General features: G+C 41.7%; 1 protein-coding gene across 2 annotated transcripts in view; it reads right to left on the bottom strand.

Annotated features, from left to right (window-relative positions):
- rpap3 (RNA polymerase II associated protein 3) overlaps window positions 1-20,431 on the bottom strand; it is a 46,108-nt gene that overhangs the window by 14,777 nt on the left and 10,900 nt on the right. The window lies entirely within an intron of this gene.

A 20,431-nucleotide genomic window follows, 5' to 3' on the forward strand; every position in this document is an offset into this window, starting at 1 on the left:
TTTGACTCGCCAAAGACGCACAAGTACACACACTGCTGCACATTCATGTCTAATCCCGAGAGAGGATTCTTCAAAGTAACATGTGAGGCGAGTCGTATGAGCAAAGTGGGAAAAGTTCTCCCGCAACAACACAGTCAACTTTGTTCACATCTGCGCCCCAACTGTAAAATGTCACCGCTGACATCTTTATTGAACATTAGCATTTAAAGAATCTCGTATCCCTCCGCAGAGATTAATGAGGGAAAAAGTTATAAGGGAATTAGCCTCATAATCCCCCTCCCTTCCTCCTCCTTCACGTCCGCCTATCTCAAAGACAACACCCTGTGCATCATAATCACAAAGTCACTCGGTGTGTGTGTGCTGTTGGGAGTGTAATATGCCACTTATCTTAACATACTCCTCTTAGAAAACGCCACAGAAACACAAGATGAGTGTGGGCTCGCACAACAAGGCGAGTGGGTGGGATGACAAGCAAAGAAGATTAGGTTAATTTTAGAAGCTTAACAGAAAAAATGATGAAAACAGCTTCAAGGCAGAGGGATTAATGTGAGACAAATACGAGAAACAAAAGAAGGGAATGATATTTGGATTTGTGCACTGTCATACAGCCGAGCAGGCTAAATAAAGAAATCATTGGAAACAACAGAATTATTGTTGGAATTGTGCGCATATCAAATGACAGCTTATAAACACATTTGATACAATTAGACGTGCGGAACAAGGCTGGGAATATGTAAGTTGACTCAGATTTCATGCTCTCTTACTGGGTTCAGGACTGTAGCCAGGATTTAAGAAATACTGACGTCATGAGTCCAAATATTCACAGCCAGCCCACATTAAGAGGCTCTGTATGCAACATTCAGAGCGTTAATACAGCATTTATCTGAGCAGGGATGAATATAGAGAAGTGGATATGGCGTTGGTGGCAGGGCCTCGTTCAGTCCTATGAAAGTTGCTCAATGGTGCACGAAGCCAAAAAGCTGGCTGTGCATTCTAATACCCATACTACCATATTATATTGTATGCCAGAAAAAGCTTCAGTACGTCCCAGTACATACTATGTTAAATGCAGTACACCAAAAATACCAGAATGTCCCACTACATCCGGTCATATCATGCAGATCGCAATCTAGCATGCTATTCTGGCTATTCTGACGCACGATCCTCCGCGCAGTGGAGGGAACGTCACAACGACTGACAGCTTGACAGTTGATTGACAGCTCACAGAAGTCGCCATGAAAGATAACAGCGCATTTAAGTGACTAATAGAAATATAAATTGTTTAAATAGACAAAATCATCATAAATATTACCAACAACAAAACAACAACAGAGACATCCATCCATCCATTTTCCTAACTGCTTATCCTCTTGAGGGTTGCGGGGGTGCTGGAGCCAGACTATCACAGGGCTGACACATAGAGACAGACAACCATTCACACTCACATTCACACCTACGGGCAATTTAGAGTCACCTATTAACCTGCATGTCTTTGGACTGTGGGAGGAAGCCAGAGTACCTGGAGAAAACCCACACTGACATGGGGAGAACATGCAGACTCCGCACAGAAGGGCTCCCCTGCCAATGGTTTGAACCTCCCACCTGGGCACCACTGCTGCCCTTCTATAAGGAATTGTAGCACAAGGTATTGTTAAAGTGCGGCATGTTGTACTCTTCAGGTTGACCTCTGTCTCTGGCGAACTTGGTGTAGTGTTTTGTCTGATACCCAAGGTACATATGAGATATATGAGCAAGAGGGTCAAAGTTCAGAGCTAAATGTTACGAAGAAGTAGTATGTCCCAATTGTGTGCATACTGCATGCAACAGTACATATTTTTTGAGGGCAGCTACAGAATCTACTAAAAAATAAGAATAAAAAGTATGTGATTTGAAATGCACCCTTGACTTGACCTCCACATTGTGGGGCCCATAGAGCAAGCGCACTACAGACTTAAGCAGTCGAGTGGCTAACTTCCACTTTAGCCCTCCGCTAACTTGAATGGGGGTAAGATTATTTAAGTTTAAGTTTAAGTTTAAGTTTATTTACTTTATTAATCCCCCTGAGGGGAAATTCAATGTTTTCACTCTTGCTTGTAAATTACACACAGGTCCGAAAGACACACACATGCACAAACAGGACCTATACATGCACAAAGTGGAGAGACAGAGTGAGGGGGCTGCCCGCCCCAAGCGTCATGCAGCCTCTCTTGACTTTCCAAATGTAATCAGAACCCATGAATCAAATTCTGATGGTCAAACACTTCCTGGGGGTCTGGTCCTGATGAGAGAATGAAGTTTCTCTACCTATGCATGTGATGTAATCTGAGCTTCTTCAGATTCAGATTCAGATTCAGAATACTTTATTAATCCCCGGGGGGAAATCTCTGTGGTTTGTTGTGGTAAACTGGTCTAGCCAGGCATGCATGTTAGTGCATGTGTGTATCGGGAGTGCATCATCGTAGTAGCGTAACGCACCCTCTGACTCCCCTGGTTAACACTGTTTGCTCTGTTAGCACTGTTGCTGTTTTAGCACTGTTCATGCAGTTAGCCCTAGTAGCTGCCATCCACAGGCTCAGCTGCCTCCGTGTTGAGAACCGTCTCCAGACATCTCATACATTCTGATTTTGGGATAGAGCCCCTTTAACTCCCATAGAAATATATTCAGTGTAAAATACGGGAATCAGAGCTGGTAAAATAACCATCACCGTAAAGTCTGTTTACGGAACAGTAATCCACCAAGGTTGCTAAATTGCTGATAAACTATAGAGGAGGTAACCTCAGTGGCCTCAATAAAAAGTATGGCCTTGACTGTTCAGTTTGTCTCTTCGCTTAACAATATGTGTCACCCAACTAAACATTATAACTACAGGTGAACTGTGTGGGTCGAAGCACCATAAAAGGCTTTTATTAAACTCCGGGTCACCAGCAGCAATATTGTAAAAGCAGTTAAAAGTTAAAGTGTCTCGTTGCAGGAGTGTGTTGTTGCACCAATCAGCAGGGCAATGCACTGGAAGTACACTGTAAGTGGATAGCCAAAACTGCACACAAGATAAACCCCTTTTCTCAACAGAAAAACACCCAAACTACTACCAGTGCCACAGCAAGCCTTTAATATATAACCACAACTCAACAGGTGAACTCCCACTACACATGCTGCTCCTGTGACTGGAAGCCAACACCAACTGCAGCACTAACAAAGATACAACTATAAATTATTATGTCCAGTTCACTAAAATACAGGTAAAACAATGAACAGCAACCAGCACTTTGCCTGTGAACTGAACATTTACACTCATACCTTGCCACCGCCACTGCTCCTGCACTGTCATGATCCTTTACAAAAAGAAACAGTAAACTATTGGCAGACCTACATTTTATAATTGAATCATTTTGCATTAAAATAAAAACACAACAAATTTAATATTTGCATAAAATCCAGTTCCTCAGGCTGTATTTGCATTACCTTAACGATAAAATAATTCTGTTTAAAACACAAAGTGTGTTTGGCTCACCAGGCACACATGCACAGGTGTGATCACGTTTTAGAATTGATGCTGACACACCTGAGCTCCATGAGCCTCTCAACAGTTCAGCTGCTCTCCCCTTGACTGGCTTTGAGAGGAGTTTGCGTGCTTCAAACTGAAAACACATTATCAACTTCTTCAAATATGCACCTGTTTAACCTTTATAAGCAAACAAATACTGAGACCAACATTAACATTCATTTTGAGCCTTATCTCTGGCCATAAAATGAAACTCTTTTAGCTCTGTTTTTGGTCTGCACCATCCTCTGAGGGAAATATCGGTCTCTTAAGCTGCTACATGCTACACTGTGTTGACCAGCTAGCTGTTAACGTTATCTGCTAACCTGAAAGAATACAGTTGGTTTATTTTGTGTTGTGAATGAAAAAAAAAAAGATGAGTGTGTTTAAAGTGAACTAAAAGCGTAAAGCTGCAGGCCGTAAAACCAAAACCATGAGGTAAGAGATCCTAAAAACAACCCGTAGCATTGATATAAACAGCAGTCAGGTGATAATTCCTATTGTTCTCACATTGTACATTGTTTTTAGATCCACTTTTGATAGAAATGTGTTGATCTGTGCATCTTTAAAAGGGGCTCCGTGCAAAATTCGGAGCGTACAGTATGTGTTGTCTGGCCATGGTTCTCAACATGGACGTGGCTAAGCCGGTAGCTAGCAGCTAATGTTGCTAGCTCCATAAACAGCGCTAAACAACAGCAACAGTGCTGACAGAGCCAGGGGAGGTTCCGCGATGATGCTGTCCCAGTATCAGTGGTATCAACAATGAGCTAGCCCATGCACTCTAACACATGCAAGCTCAGCCAGCCCAGTTTAACAAACCAAACTACAGAGAAGCTCAGATCACAACACACACAGAGGTAGCGTGACTTCATTCTCTGCTAAGGATACCATCTCTCCTCTATGTCTTTACATAGAAAATAGTGGTTTGCTGCTGTCTTAATGCTCTGGATGTTGCACACAATGTTTTTAAGAGCAGCAGCATACAGAGTTTGTTGTCAAAGAAACGGCATGTGCCTTTTTTTTTTAAAGCAGAAAGCACTACAAAACATTTCAGTTTATGTTCAGGTGAAGAGATTTAGATATAGAAGTGTTTTTCTGCAAGAGCTTTTTGACCACCTGTGTGGAGCAGTAATATTTCCCTCAGCCATGACTGCAGTACCATCTCAGTCCTTAAGATGGCAGTTTTGCCCACCAATCATCATCAGCACATCCAAACTTGAGAAGAAAGTGCTGCTCTCTTTTTATTGATACATATAATTGAATCCTTCTCATTGAGTCCTGTTCCAGGTGAATGTTGGGCCTTTTATGAGCCGAGATAGGGCGCAATAATGGAGTTGCCGCTGCGAAGAGTGACGACTTTCATTATTCCATCTATTTAAGCAGGCAGCACCCACTGTGATCTAATTAGGATGCTCCAGCAACACTGAAATCCCTTCACTAATCTGCTGTAGGACAACACATTAACCCTGAGAGCACTAATGAACTCGTCTCATTAATTAGAATAATGCCAGAGTTAGTTGTAGCGCGGAGAGGCGATGAAGTGCGAGGACACCCACTTGCCTTTGTGAAGTTTTAAGGTGTCTGCTCTTCACAGGGGTGGAGTTGATAATGAGGGAGTGCTGAATTATTTAGCTGTGACTTTTTAAAGTACTCAGATATCCACATTTCTGCCCTTATTTTATGAAGAACACTATGTATGTTTCTGCACAATGCACTTGGAAAATGTGTGATGAGCTTCAGGGGGAAAAATGTTGGACAGACGTTTCCCTCTCAAGGACTTTGGAATGAACACGACGGAGAGAGAGAAGCAGACCTAGGGAAAAGCTGGTCGACGCAGCATCCTTTGGCCAAGATGGACATTTTTCTGTCCCAGCACTCTGGGGAAACACTTGAACAAAGAAAATATATTGAGTCCAGTCGCCGGTTCTTCGTAGCCTGAGGAGAACAATCATATTCAGCTGATTGAGGACAAGAGTGCATATCTAAAGATGGCTGCCGTGAAGCTTGTTTTATCAGCTGACATCATATCTGATTATATAAGAGGATAAATATCCAGGATGAGGAGAGGAAGATTACGAAATGGAAAAAAAGAATAGCTGTAAAAAAAAAAGTAGAAGTGCTAGCAGAATTAGCAGCTGTAGAGTGAAGCAGCCATATATGCACAATAATAAGCCGTTGTATTAGTAGGTTGAGTATTAGGCCTATTATTACTATTTTATTTAAAGGAATAGTACAGTTATGTCACAGCACATACTGGTGGGAGAAACAGTTGAGTTACCAGAATAAAAATATTTTTGTTGTGCCACTGGATGTCAGCACAGGAATACAGAATAAGATCACCTTAACTTTTTATAGAAAACGGTCACCGAGGACGCCGTTTGAAGCTAAACAAAGACCTTTATGGTTGCTAGAATTTGATGTTAACAATATTTAGGCCTAATTTTACATACACCTAGTGACAGCAGTATTTACATGGTTCTAAAATGCATTAAACAACAAAAAGAAGTTCATTCTTAATGAGCCATGAAGGGCAGTTTGCCGTCAGTATATAGTTGTTTGACTCGTTTATGTCTTATATAGGTTTGTTTTATGTCCTTGTGGCTGGCTCGGCAGCACGTCTGTCTGTAATAAACAAAATTATTTGACAAATCTCGGTATTCAACATCCTGGATGTGACCACAAAGTACAAAACTGTACGCATGGACAGATTTTTATGCACTAGTAAGTTGATAAGTTGTACTCCAAAACAAACTCCATTTTCCTGCTTGCAGGGGGAATTCAGGTAAAGTGGGACACTTTTTGGTCGACGCTACAATGATGATGTTTCTATAAATCATTTTAGGCCTTTTAAACATGTTTATGTTGGAATGATGTGGGAATATACCATTTTTTTTAGAGGCTACACCCCCTCAAACATACCATGACCCCGTCTCCCTCTCAGGCAGCATATTCAGGTGGGACAGCTTGTTCAGTCAGCCCGCTCTCATTTGGAGGTTGTCGAATACCACCGCATTGTCAGTGATTTTGCATCAGACAATTAATGCCAAAAGCCACCTTTTGTGACAGTATGATACACGTCCAGTTGGCGTCAGTATGTAACATGACTGAACGTAACCGTTTGGGTAGTTATGATACGCTGCCAGTCAGCCCGACTGCACCAGTCAAGGCGCTATGAAATGCAGCTGGACAGCATCAGGCTAAAATGCTGCCAGTAATGATGTAATACAAGGAGCTGGAAAACAGAGTGGGTGGGAGAGGTGGTGGATGGGTCCAACAAACCCCGGACTTTCACCAGGGACCCTAGTGTTTGCTTCTTGAATGCCAAACCAAAATGTTTCTTCTAAACCTAACCATGTGCTTTTGTTGCCTAAACCCAGCTGTGTGCATTTGTTAATATCTCAGCATTGGTTGCGTGTCCTGGAATGTCAACAGCAGACGCAGAGGGATACCTAGCGTGTAATATGTAGACCAAAAACAACTGACAAGGTGGCAATATGTGACAACTCGGGATGGGAATGTGCTGCTTTGGTAAAGGCATGCTGATAACAGCTGATTATATTGTAGTTCTATAACATAAATAAAGCATAAAATGTTTTTGTGAGTGTTTCAACCAGTGGTTAAACCACTTCATTATGATCCAGTAGTACAGGTTGTTGGCTAATTTAAATTCCACTAACAGCCTTATCATTAAGATTATTAAGAATGTCATATGCCACTAAACTTACCATAGCTCGCACTGCACAGACTTCCTGTGGAGACAGACCACGCCCACTCTAATGATGTCAGACCAGTTCAAATCATTGATTAGAGGCAGAAGAAGTGTTGTAGCAACAGTTCAAGATCAGTTTTGGTGACTGGCTGTTGATTTTGCACAAATGAAATCATTACAATGCGTATCTGTCCTATTTTACCTGATGTCTCACATCACCTGAATTCACCCTACTTATTAAATTAAATTCCACAGATGACCAGTGAGCATCCACGTCTGCCAACAGATGGCATCTAGTGTACTTAATGCATGTGTTACTTTGGGATGTGCTACAATTCATTAGGCAGTTAACAGGGGACACTGATGGTGGAAGAAAAAGTTGAAATCATTATAATTCACAGCACAATTCCTCTGGAGGCAAACCTTCCAACCTGACAATTAACTTCCCAGCAGGGAAGCACTGTTTGAGACAGCAGTGGGGGGGTGGGCATGTAAATCAATTAATTATGTGTGCAAGTTGAGGATTAATTAAGGATGTGTTTAAAGCTGGCAGAGATCATCTTTGTATTTCTACAATTTTGTGTCATTTAAAGAACTTTTGGCACGGCTATCTCAGAACAAGGCCATCTATAACCTGAATTAATGGTTGGTTGACCCAAATCACACACTCACTAAAACCACAGACCTCACTGTTAACCACTGAACTACTTTTTAACAAAGGAAAAGTTTCCATGAAAATTGTTGAGCGCCTGCTCTGTGGATTGTCTTAAATAACAGAGACACTATTTCTAGACAGATATGCTGTGTAATGCTTTTGAATGTCATGCGCACTAAGGAGGAAAGTTCATTCACCCTGCAAATTACAAATGAAGTCCAGAGAAGTTCTGACAGGTCCAAAGTTTCATTGTAATGCCTTGAGATAAACAAAAGCACAACTGAGAGAGTTATCAGTGGTACAGAAGTTCAGCTTCACGCAGTATAAAGGAAGACAGGTCAAAACAGGTCATCAGGAACACTGGAAAGCTAAAGACAAAACACACAGGACAGTCTGGCTGAAGGTAAGTGGAACTGGACCATAGTAAGTGCTGAGGAAATGGCATGCAGGTAAGGAGGTGGATGGGGAGGCTTAGTTGGTCAAAGGGGGGAATGGGGTTACTGCAAAACAGGAGGGAGTGGTGGGATCTGTGCAGGAGAGTTAGGTCCAGTCCACATGGACATAAATATTTTCGAAAACAAGATTTTTTCCCCGACCTTTCCCATCCACAAAAGCATTGTTTAAAAAAATCTCCATCCAAAATAATTAATCAATTGAAGTGCTGTCAAGAGCATGCCAACCTAACAGGTAGCAATATAACACTGACCCTAAAGTCATACAAAGAAGAAGAAAACCTGAAAAAGCTATTACCAGGAGGGTACCTGTAGCAGTGACCTCTGAAGCGCAAGATGAAAACATCATGTTAGCAAGGTTAGAACCAGCACTACTTTGGTCATATCCGCCATTGCAGGACATGTTGCGTCATTTGTGACGCTTTACAAAAGGAGATAACGGCACACACTCTGATGTTACAAGCCAAAAACTCTGTTTCCTTGTCTACATGTCAACACTGAAAACAGACTCTCTGAGAATCTTCACCCTGGATGAAGCCAAACCGACTTCAGTGAGCTCGTGGCGACGAAGGCCTCCTGCACACACCGTAGAGACTACAGTCAATGGCAAACAAGCATGTACATTCTGTGCTCAATTAAAAAGGGAAACTGGAAGACTGTCTTGACGTTAGTTAGCCAGTTAGCACATTACCAATACAATCTACTGTTGAAAGAACAGAGTATACTTACCATGCAGCAGTGAACAATAACACATACCACCACAAAAGGTTTCTGCTAAAGAGCTCAATGGCTAAAGAAAAATAATCTCATGTTATGTAAAAAGTTAGTTTTGCTCTCACTCTGTCTTGATTTTAGCTCTTTGTTTACTTTCCTCACTTCCGTGTCTCTTCTCGTGCGCTGGGCTGGACTGCCAATCAGAGTGATTTCATTCACCAGTGGGCATCGCTGAGCCAATGCCATTTCTGTCCAATTAATAAAATTTAGCTGATTTAACAAGTTGAATCATTTTCTCACACACAGGTACAAAACATACATGCTGGTTGGCCATCAGCTGTAGTCTCTGCAGTGTGTTCATGTGCAACTTTTTTGGCTGAAACACAGTGACATCAGGTGATGCACGAGGGGGCCTTCATCGCTGCTAGTTTTCTGAAGTCGATTTGTCATGTCTAGGCCTTTAGGTCACTGGAAACTAACCTTTTTCAACATGTTGAATCAGCAAAAATAAAAGCCGACGGGGCAACAAGGTAAGTCAAGGGTGGCAGACGTTTACCAACGGCCTAACTTTAACCGATGGCTGACCATCGGCTTGGTGTGTCGGGGATTTAAAGGCACTCTGTGTATGGACAAAAGGCCCAAAAACATGGAAAAGGCTACGTTTTCATGTACACCTGTCTATATGTGGACAAGGTCATAGTGGCAGGGCATGAGGAACAGCAAAGTAAATATGAACATAACTAGGGGCTGGCTGGAGTCGTGACACTCACATTTTGAGTCCCAGAAAAGGCAATATGCACCATTCACCATATTTAACTCATAATGATGAATTAATATAAATACTCACATCTGCTCATACAGCCTGACAGAATCTATGATACTGTCTGGGCCACTCAGATAGCTTCGTTTTAATGGTGTAATGGTGAGGAAGTTAGGGAAACATAATGCATTTAGAAAAAAAAAGAAATCTGCTATGTTTCTCTGAATTAATGAAATCATTAACTCAATAATTCAGAGAAGGAGGGGAACTATTTTTTGCCTCGCCTATTTCAGCAACATCTACTATGTAGTACTATTTAGAAATGAAAACTAAAGACGACTAAAGAAGTATGGCCAACACTTTTTCCCCTTAACAAACAGGTCGTTCATGGAGATTACTTTCTATGCTCATAACTGTGATGACGAGCTGATCATGACATTTTACCATGGCAGAGTACGGAGAGAAAATCTACGTGTTATGTCTCACGATCCTTCACACACAAAAGGTTATGTAGCAATTAGTGGTCCTCATGTTTTCAGTAATTTAAAGTCAAATAGAAAAGGAAGGAGGTGGTGAGTTGTCTTTTTCCCACGATGTCTCAATACCAACAGTAAGTCGAGGGATTTGTGGCACACTGAATTCTGTTTATTAGGAATGAAAGGACTGGAGATTATATCAGGAAATCCCCCTGACAAAAACACACAGACACACAATAGATCATCTTGATGTTGCTCAACATCCTGTGTTAGGATTAAGTACAGGTTTAGCTGGACAGTCAAACAGCAAAAAACACATCAAATCTCTGAAACTATTATTCCTGAAAACTTTACAACACGTCATTTTCTCATTTTCCGGCACAGATGAGAGGAGTTCAGGTAAATGAGCAGTGGCAGACGGTTACCATTCACTGCAGAAATGAGATGACTTCTACAACAGTAATTAACGCATACTGGCATTTGAGTCTTCATTTTGCTAATGATATGCATGATATTAATTAGGCCTAAGTGATTAACATAACAACCGCTGGACAATGTCCTGGGGTAAGAGCAGGGCTGTTTTTCTTTTTATTAACTCTCCCTAAGGGCACGGGCTCATTAATAAATCCTAACAGCCAGCTCTGCTAACCTTGACAAGTATTGTGTGTCGTGTTGAAGGTAATTTAGTGAAACTCTGCAGACTGAATTTAAAGCTGAGGTGTATATGTCAAGACAGTATGGACACAAATGGAACAAACAAAAGTGGAAGAAATAAAATGAAACAGAAGAGACAGAACCAAACAAAGATAGGGAAACAAGATGACAGCAAACATTGTGAAATTACAGGACACAACAGAATATAAAACCAACACTTAAGCAGAATGAAACTTGAGAGAGAAAAGAGCAGAGCAAAACACAGAATTAATACATCTGGGTATTATAAATCGAGTATGAACGTGTTTAGGAATGAATTTGTGGCTGATGAACCTTGAGACACTGGTTTCTCTCAGTCTGGGTGAAAACTATCACCAGTGATTAGCAGTTAGCGTTGAAACACACAGTACAAGATGAAAACTTTGTCTTCCAGGTAACCTAAAAGATAAGGAAACAATAATTTCCCCATGATGAAGTGATGGATTTGGATTGCTTGAACCTGCCACTTGGCTGCAGCACAATAAATGTAAACATTATGTAGGGTCCAGTGACGGACACAGCGTACTTCATTGCCCACTTACTCCTCCTCCTCCTCCTCCTCCTCACGATCCTCCCCCAGAAGTGCTGCAGGCCAGCCAGTCTAATTATCTTACCCTGAAATTCGTACTCAAACCCGAAACAGTCTCACTCCTATTGCCTAAATGTAACCAATCCAACCAATGAAGACACTGACAGTGACATTCTTACCCTAACGCTGAAAACACACCAATCAGCAGCAAAGTGCAGCCTGTAACGAGCTGCCATGCAGTGTCGATGGAAGGCCGTAGCCATTTAATTCAGCCAGACTAAAAGTTGGAAATAGTTTAACTCTAAGTGGTGCATTATGGCCAGAGAATACCTGCAGCCAGTAAGTAGTGACTCCTGTGACATGCTGACCTACGCAACGGAGAATTTCCTACTGCTTGGAACACATGAGCACACCTCCCAGCCACATCTTACTCCTCTTACCTGAACCTCTGATTGAACTATCCAATCAGCAAAGGCAACGAGTACTAACCAATCTGAGGGAAAATGGTGTGGGTAATGTAACTAGCTAATTTCATCCGAAATGCTAGCAGAAGGGTGTGTTAAACTGAAGTTCACAGTGCTAACCATAGATATTAATCCTAACTAGATACTGGATAGTAAGATGGTGCCTATTCATTCTAGTGGAGTTGCTCGTCTGGCGCGTATGGCAAAAAGGTTTGCTAGCGTCTGGGTTTACTTCTGTGGTATGTGGCCCACTGAATATGGGCAGTAATGTTTCTCCCACTGGCCCCACCCACGAGTTCCTGCTTGGCTCATAGACTTTATATCACGATGACGTCACGTCACTTTTCTTGGCTCCAGGAAAGTTTTACAAATATAAAACCACCACGGTTCAAAAAATTTGAAATCGAAAGATTCATAATTGACAGTGTTTGAAGTTCAAGGTGTCCTGTCAAATGGTTTTTGGGCCGTGCTGCAATACCACAAATGTCCACTGGGAAAAATTCCTGCAAGCCTGAGCAGATTTCCTGGGGGTCTGGTGCTAACGTTGGCAAAGATGTTAGTGAAGATAAATTGGGAAAGAGCTGTGAAGAGTGGGAGGGAAATGTGGCAGGACTGTGCTAGATAGAGGCTACTTGCATTAAGTTGATGTGACAAACTTTGCCAGTTGTTAGCAACATCAGAATTCACATGAAGTCATGTTTCTGGCCTCTTAGCAAACAAAAGTCCAATATTCTCACTTCCTATAGGTTTGTTTTGGTCTTTACGGACTCCTGAGCAAAACAGCTGTCTCTTTAGTTGTTACATGCTTGACTTATGTCACCAGCTACTTGCTAACATTCTCCGTCTGCTGTTTGGTGCTGTGAAGTTAGCATACAGTGGGTTTATAGTTTATCAAAAACTGCTGCCTACTGCAATTTGGAAATGAGGTTGTTGAGACAGTGAGACTGAACCAAAACAGTAATAGTGGGTTGTAAAACCAAAACAGTGAGCTTAAAGATGCTAAATCATTCCGAGTTGAAAGGAAACTAGAGAGTCTGGGGACACCTTTTCCATGACCTATTAAATTTTCCACGTTATTAATCCAAAAATATCATTCAGCACAACTTTGAGGAAAAGGTTTCAACATTGATCAGCATGGATCTGATACAGATCTGTAGCCTTTGTCATAAGAATCAGCTAGGTCACACACTAAGTTTGACTATATTGTAGACTGAGTCGATACTGTTACATTCAAGATGACAGAGTCCGAAGGTTCAGTGGAGAGGTTTTGTCTGCAAGCCATTTGGGGTGCTCGGATAAAAGTGAACCACACATCAGAAGAATTAACCTTTTATTGACAGTCCAAGAGGTCAGAGTTGTGGTCTTGAGACTGAGCTCGAGTCCTACAGCCTAAGACCGATATCTCTCCTGCCTTTGAATTCTTTGTCATTCGAAACTCCAAGGACATCGGAGGATCACCTCGTTTTCCTATCCACCCTATTTGTGAGACGTGGCCGGCCTTCTCCGAGCCGAGCGGGCGGCCGGTGGGACTTCCAATTCATTGAAGGGAGGAGCGCGAGATTGCCTGAAGGGTCGACTCCCCTCTCTGGTGAGCCAATTTAGTTTGACCTCCTGTCCGTCTCTGGCGTCCCGAGTCCAGATAACTGTCCTCCAATCTGGCAGCTTTGTCACGGTTGAGCTCCGGCAGCGGCAGAGCAGCTGAACCTGAACACCCACAACCGTGGGGATTACCATGTCTTCACTGAGGACCTGTGTGAGCGAGGATTGATGCCTTTTTTTGCTGACATTTGCCTGTCTCTGACAGAGTAGATAAGAATTGGGACAGCAGAGAGGGCTGGAGAGTAGAAATAGCCCTGTAACTGAAGGTCAAGAGTTTGATCTCTTGATCTCTCAGGGTGTCCTTGAGCAACATGTGAAGAGTTGGCTGCAATTACACCTACATTTGATTATCTTTTCTCTAAAATCAGTCTGGTAATATTTATGCCTGTCATACACGAGAACACTTTGAAAAGACTTTGAAAATACTTTTCAAAAAGTCTGGCACCCTCTCACGTCTAAAGCCAAAGTGAACTTTTAGTCACACACCGCAAGCTTTTGCAAAGACAGGGGATCTTGCGGGGTTAAATTGCATCGTCCCTATCAAATAAAATAAAGAAAAAGAAAGAAAGAAAGAAAGAAAGAAAGAAAGAAAGAAAGAAAGAAAGAAGAAAGAAAGAAAGAAGTTACATTTCTGCCATAATCGTACACACAAGACCTCTGAGACAGCTTGGGTTGAGTTTTATGACCACGATCAGATCATGGAAACATGTACCAACAAAGGTAAAACTCTCATGAATACATTCCAACACTGGAAATTTTTTAACGGCAGTGAAAATGCTTTTAAAGTTGTTTGGTGTAAGGCTGACATTAGTTCAATGTATTTTTGATTCTCTGAGGTTCAAACTGTCCAGTTACAAGCAGACCGGGTTATAAACAAAGGTCACATGACATGTAAGCTCTTGGTTAATTGGACAGGTTAGAGATTTTGATCAAGCCATATTTGATTCCTGGCATCAAGCGAATGTTTGAGTTCTGAGACGAGTGAGAACATTAACAAACGAATGTCACAGTGTCACCATTGATCATCAGAGCAAAACTTTAAATCTAAATGAGAACACATCTTGAACCCTCGCAGCATTCTGTCTAATTATCTTTCCCAAGCTAACCTGCGCCGGCTGTACCTCAGCATGGGGTTCATTATTTAGGAGGGTGAGGATGACTCTGACCTCGTATCTTCACCGCACATCACATTCATTAGACACCGGTGGGCGAGGCAGGATCGGCCCGCTATCCAGCTTTTAACATTGCACCCGACACTATTGATCAGCCACTGGCGCAGACACTTTTTGCTGCCTGAGCCAGCAGGCAATTAAAGAGTAAACTTAAAGAAAACACAAACAGAATATAACCTGAACGCACTCTAGTTATCTGGCATAGTCAAGTAGGAGAAAGACATTGATCTTTGTGTGAACTTTGGTGACTTGAATAAAGAGAGAAACCAAAGTGAAGTGAGTTATTTGCATATAAAAAACAAATGGTTTGCAAAGGTGGCTCAGTCAGACTCCTTTCAAATCTTCAAATTCACCAATGCAAATGTTGCCTGGCTTTAAATCGATATGTAGACTGCATGTCTTCTCAGTATCACCTGATGACATCATAGTCTATTTACTTTGCTCTGGTCCACTCTTAAAACCCCAGCAAAGCAAATATGTTGGCATAACTATGCTTTGGTGTGGACTCAAAGTGACGTTAGATTCTGGGTTGCATTCAGCCTTGACAAACTGTGGCAAAAGATTGATTTAAACAGAAACAAAAGTGCGTTGAACACCCTGGTGTTTCATGCAAGTGCAATGTCTTTTAATACGGAGGGGTTTAATTCAGTTCATTTCATAGAAACATAAATAATTAGCACATATAAGCAGGTTTCTTTAAACGTCAGCATCATAGCTGGACACCAGAAAACAGGTTAGTAGACGGTAGAAAGCAGCATGGAGGCCAGTGGACATGTGGCAGTGTTTATTTCTTTTTAATTTCTCTTACTTTTTTAGTCTCTGTCTCAAACATACTGAATTGGAACGATGTTCAAGCGCTACTCGAAGGGATACAGATGGTATTTTGTGGTGGCCCGCCATTGCATCATGCTGGCAAGGGGTAAAATTAGCGCGTCCATCCAGGTGTTGCATTTCCATCGCTGCTGATTGGTGCCAGTTAAAGCTGGGTGTCGATTGTAACCTTTCATATTAAATATAAACGCCAGATGTTATGGGTGTAAGTGGATTTTTTATCCAGTGGGAAAGGGCTCAATTAAAAATCTACTGGATTTTTTTGACTCACATAAATACCACTGCTGATTGGGTAACACCTCTGACACACCTACTCAACAAGAAAGACCAATCCAAATCTCGCTGGCTACCCTTTCACATTGTTTCAAGGAGACATGTCGTTCAACCTGACACTGTGGCATAACAGTACCCGCTATTTTCAGATTTAACATGCCCCAGGTGGATACGTAGGTCTCTCGTGATTAGTTAGGGAAAACATCTTCCTCATGGAAATCAATTAGAAGGGATGCAATGTCAGACTGAAGATGGCAACAGGGTGTAACAGGTTATATCAGGCATATGTGTACAAGCATGTATAAAAAGTCTGGTCTGCTGCAGACCAACAAAACATGATTCTGCGGAGTATTTTGTCACTGCATGTCATTGCAACTATCATAGGTGTAGATATAGTAGAGTAGGACTTTTATTTTGATAAAATTAAAAACATATACACCATAATTTGATGCAGAAAAGGCCGAAATTGTTGCAAGAAATTCACAAGGATGCAGAAAATTAAGTGTTTGATGCTAAAATTTTGTTGGCGGAGGACCCCCAGAGTCCCTGTTTCATATGTGTCCCCCCCAGTACTGACACTAAACCTATGCCCTTGGCAACCACACAAAAATGTAATGAATATTCTGTGACTAGAATTCATTGGACAGAAATACTGGTCTTTAATTAAACACTCAACATCACTGTATGGTTCCCTCGCTGCAACAATACAAAGAGAATCTGTAAAACCTGCAGCTGAGCATGGTGATATGCAGTTCAGCATGTTAACATCATTTGTCCTGGTTTAAAATGCCCTGCTTCAGTCTGCTTTACATTGGAGAAACTCTCAACTCCCACTCCTAAAACCAAACTAGATGTGTATGTGGAACCACTAGAGGTCACTCTGATGCTGCTTCCTGTTTCACACTGATTGACCCTCTGGGTAAAACTTCACTTCACACTGGCCTTTATCCAGTTTATTAACCTGTAAATTAACCTCAACGACTGACAACAGTATCAGGAAGTAAATACATATTTATGTCTGTATTAACATACGTGTGCTCCTGTGATAGAGTTAATACACACAGTATATTGATGGTGTGGCAGTACAGTAGAGTGAATGATGTGTTTTCTTTTTAAAGCCTTCATTAAGCTGACAAACTGCACACATTTAAGACTGAACCTGAAGTCAGAATAAGACGAAACATTTCTCACTAAAAGTCATTCTTTTAATGTGAGTTTAAGTGACTCATCTCACAGTTCATTAGTTAAGAAAACACTCTGATTGGGTTTGCCCCACAGGCCATGGCGACCTTCTATAAGTTGTCTCTACTGGCAGTAAATCTTAGTCTGCATGATTCAAGACTTTGTTGCTAATAAACTTGTTCATGGACCGTACCGCTGAGTACGAGGCACATCTCACTTTTATCTGCAGTCCTGCCTCCCAATCCCCCTGATCCTGTCACTCCCCTTCCCCCCTAAGGAAGACAGGGGAAAAAAACACACATCTCCCGAAACCACTTCTGATGGAAAACGCAGCTGTTTGCAAGTTTGCTCGCTGAGAGAGCATGGAAACGGCTTGTAAGGCATGCTCCGACAGTACTGTAGGCCTCCTGGCACACTAACACAAAGGGCACAGAGCTGTGGTTTCACATGGTTCAACATGCTGCATGAGTCACTGACCAGAAACATGTCCCATACAGCATGGTGAGGCTTGGTGACTTACACTGCGGTGGGCGAGGGCCAAAGACAATAAGCCAGGGGCTGCATAATAACATATGTGACTGATGCTTGGCAAAAAATGCATATCAAATCCGTGTGAATACCAGGAGAGGCCTTTTAAAAATGTTGTAAGGGATGAAAACAGATAGTGAAAGTTAAAGTGACAGCAAGAAGCCCGTCTGGGTCAGTCATGTGACGCCGACTATACCAAAGGACCTTTTCTTTTACAATCATTACCAAAAAAATACATTGTCAAAACAACGCAATCACCAGAATTCATTTTTAACAACGCTGTGGTAAACGCGTGGTTAGGTCTAGGCATTAAAACGACTTGGTTATGGTGAGGGAAAATATCATGTTCTGGCTCAAAATACCCAGCTTTGGGGGCACTGTCCCAGCAGGAAACACAGCGATGACTTAGTAAAATCAACCACTTTGCATAGCACTAACCCTGCAGGAAGTGCAGCAATTTCTTGGGAAAAACAACCACTTTTTGTAGCACTATCTCAGCAGGAAAAACAGTGACAGGTCGCTACAAAACACCCATGTTTGGTGTCTAAAAAGCAGCTGAAAACACCGTGTTGTTTGTTTGTCTGTCTCAAACAGTTGTCTGCAGCTTGGCAGGCATCTCACCTGGCGACATACAAGCCACCATCCCCTCCACCTCCACATGACAAAGTCAGCTCATGTCACTTTAAAAACGTTGATATGATACATTTGACATGTACAGATGTAAAGTGTTCATGGCTTGCAGGAATGTAAAATGCCAACATTTTTTTTCTCGTGACTGGGCTTGCCACAAACACCACAAAATAACTCCATATGTTATCACACTTTTGGACATGAGTTCCAATAAGAAAATCAAAGCTGCTCTACTCAGTATTTTTTATCTTAACAATGGATTTAGTTTGAAGAAAGGTATTTGCACATCCAACTTTCTCAGACGCAGGTGCGTTGGAAAATATCACTTCAGTCTTTGAACAGAAAATCCTGCACACTGCTCTTTTGCTCAGCTTCACAATTTATACTAACACTAACTTCTCAGTCCTCCTGTACCTTCATCAGGAGTGTTCAACACCATTTCTTCCAACACTGAGCTTAAATAGAGGCTGCCCCACCTATTTCACAGGTGTGCACAGATGTGAGGGAGTTAATCAGCTGTGGGTGTGTTTCTGAATAATTGACAACAGCCTGTGAACCACATATGGCACTTATCCCACAAACGAAGCAACAAGAGAACAAGAAAAACATAGTCAAACCCAGAAAACAATGGATGAAAATACCATATTTAATGTAAAAGGGTTCACTTGTAGTGACAAGAATTAACGCTTGACTCTGCAGGCCACGTAATTGGGATAGCTGCAATCACATGACCAATGAGGGGCTGCATAGACAGGCTACTTACTAATTGATGCGCTCGCCTGACCTACCCGACCGCTGGTCATCAGGTGAAAACAAAGAGTCCACTTCTTTTTGTTCTTTGATGCATCATTTATTTATCACTGCTGTAGTCGTCCATGAAAAACCTGCAAACATCCACAAATCTGTGTCCATAAACCGTTCAAAGGTACAAATTTTCACCACTACATTGATCAGTGTACACCTGACTTGATGTGGCCCTCCGTTGCTGTCAAAAAACTTTGTGTGGTTCCCCCTGTAGCAACACCTATCCCTCAATTAATGGATTCTACCTATATTGACAGACACCCTTGACAATACAGTGACCCCCTGCAGGACAAATTAGCATCCCACATACAGATTTTACACTGGGGATGGGTCCTATACACCCTATATTACAGTTTGTTGGGCAATTATTTGATTGATATACAAACTGTTGAATGGGGATACATTATCCCCTCAGCTTGACGGAGAATTTTAGTGTCGTTTAGCTTGTTGTTTTGGTTTTATGACCAACATTTTTACTGTTTTGATTCACTCTCACTGGTCTCAATATCAATTTATCAACTACTGAGAGGCTAAAAAGCTAATCATTTCCCACTGGAGTTGGCAAAGATCAAAACAAAGCCACAAGGAGACTGAATAGTGGATTTACATTAATATAAATATGATGTCGACAGGTGATTTCTGGGAAGTGTAGCACAGAAACGCCACAATTTACACATTAACGATGGTTGAAATCATTTCACTGTGGTGCAGTCTGAGAATGCAGAACGTCTCCCTATAGCTAAATTACATTTCATGTTTTTATTTGTGGTGTTGACTAAAGACATGTTTCCATATGCTGCCACCGCCCATTTTTCAAACCATAAAAGCATTATAAGAATGTACTCATGTGAGGGTGTTTTGTCATTCCATAAAAACAATGAGAGCTGGTGGCTGTCATGCCTTCCCTCTGAAAATTATAGTTTTTAATATCCCACTTTTCCTCTTCCAGGCAGTTAGCTCTCAGCTATTTTGTGGGTGTCAAAACGATCAGTGCAGCCACGGCGAGGCGATTAAAATCAGGTGTTACTGTATGATTGATGCAGTGTGCGCCACATATGTGCTGCTTTCACGCTGGTAATTACAACACTTTCAGAAGATGTGGAATTCGCCGTTTGATGTATGTTCGCCTGCGAGGACTTTAAAGGACTCAACGCAGGACCATCTGGGACTGAAAAGAAAGTCGCTGGTGGGAAAAAAACAGTCACATTAATGTCTGAAAATGGAATGCAGCACGCAGCAAATTCTCCGGAGACACTGGATAACACTGCGTTCTGTATCCAATGTATTTAGTCCTATGGAAGCCTAAGGAAAACAATCTGTTCTATTTTTCTGCATTAACAAGATTATCATCTCTTTTCTTGAAAAAAAAAAACAACAACTGCTCTTGTCCTGGATTAACGAGATACTAATCTTGTTAA

Source organism: Epinephelus fuscoguttatus, linkage group LG22 (assembly GCF_011397635.1).
Source record: "Epinephelus fuscoguttatus linkage group LG22, E.fuscoguttatus.final_Chr_v1".
NCBI lineage: Eukaryota > Metazoa > Chordata > Actinopteri > Perciformes > Serranidae > Epinephelus > Epinephelus fuscoguttatus.